This window comes from Oxyura jamaicensis, chromosome W (genome assembly GCF_011077185.1).
Source record: "Oxyura jamaicensis isolate SHBP4307 breed ruddy duck chromosome W, BPBGC_Ojam_1.0, whole genome shotgun sequence".
Lineage (NCBI taxonomy): Eukaryota > Metazoa > Chordata > Aves > Anseriformes > Anatidae > Oxyura > Oxyura jamaicensis.
In genome coordinates this window covers 214,743-216,334 of record NC_048925.1, presented here as the reverse complement: position 1 = coordinate 216,334, position 1,592 = coordinate 214,743, and positions in this window count along the sequence as shown.

Genomic DNA, 1,592 nt, shown 5'->3' with positions numbered 1-1,592 from the left:
CACCGCTTTTTATTTCACCCGCCTGCGTAGCCTGTGCGGCCACTGTCTGTACCCTTTTTTCCACTTGCCATGATTTCAGTGTCTCAATTGCTAAGCGCCAGGTCGTCATCACCTCAGCAGCTGTTATATCTCCCCCCGAGGCAGTGTCCCATATAGTTGTCCCAGCATTTTCCCAAGTTTTTAAAACAAACATCGCCGAAACTGTCGATGGGGCCCTATTCTTTTGCAAAAATTTCAACAATAGTTTTATCTTAAACGGATTATATTTCACTCCCCTTTTTACTAGTAGCTGCGTTAATAGTTTTACTATAGCCTCTTCTTCTGCCAAGAGGTTAGCTCCCATGATTAATGCCCAGCTGCTCACCTGTCCTTCAGGTGATGTCCCGGGGTTGAAGCTGCAGTCTGGCTGCGAGCTTGATTCGTCCAGCTGGGTTCCCTTCAGACTCTTGGGCAGTGCTGCTCCTCCCCTGTCACGTCGGGGTCACCATTTGAAGGGATGCAAGACACGGACTCCAGATGGCTCTTGAACAAGAGACCTTTATTGCCATTTTTCACCACTACATATACTTTCCCCGTAGCCCCATGCGCTGTCCACACGCCCAAATCTGTCATACAATTGGTTAGAGACGCTCAGACGTGCCTCAAGCCAGCCAACAATTGGCCACTGCCCAAAGCTCATCTTTAACACTGTAGCCAAGTTAATTTATCTCGACCTTGCTCAAGTTTTTGTTTCTACCACTTGTTTCCTCATTATCTCTAATTCAGGGACATGTGAAACAGCTCAAAGCCACCTGCGAATTCCTTTCCCACAATTGGATACAGTGTTTCTCACATTACCAATATTTTTGTGACACTAGTGAAAAGCCAGGATAAGAACCCATGTGGGAAAGGAATTCACAGGTGGCTTTGCGCTGTTTCCCATGTCCTTGTATTAGAGATAATGAGGAAAGAAGCTAGAGACAGGTGCACAGAGAAGCTAGACCAATTATAAGTTGTTATCAGAGCGTGCTGTAGTTAGTTGCATATATATACTCTGTGAGAACATGCAATAAAGGAGGACGATTATACTCGCATCGAGGTTGCGTCGTTACTCCAGGGCCGTCTCCCTTTCCGACATCTGGTAGCAGAGGATGGTTACTCGCCAGATAGTCCAGCTCGACTGAGTTCTCCGAGACTGTGGTAAGCAGCTAGAGGAGGGGATTGGGAAAATAAATGGCTGAGAGGGTGCTGCATGGCAGACACGGGTCAGGGTTGCTCCCTACCTCTCAGAAGAAGCACAGCCATGGAAGTGGGGGCTGCAGGAATGTTGCTTGCTGGAATACTCTCTAAGAAAGTGTGGTGGTTTTACCGTGCTAGGCAGTTGAACACCACAACCGCTCTCTCACTCCCCCTCCTCAGATGAGGAGGGGAAGAAGTAAAGGAAAGAACAACTCACGGGTTGAGATAAGGATGATTTAATTAAAAAGGGGAAATATATATATATATATATAATTAAGGAAATATTATTATTAATTAAACAATTCAACTAAAGGGAAAAAAGGGAAAGGGGAAAAGGGAGGGGGAAAGGGAATAACTAAACAAAACAAGTAAAG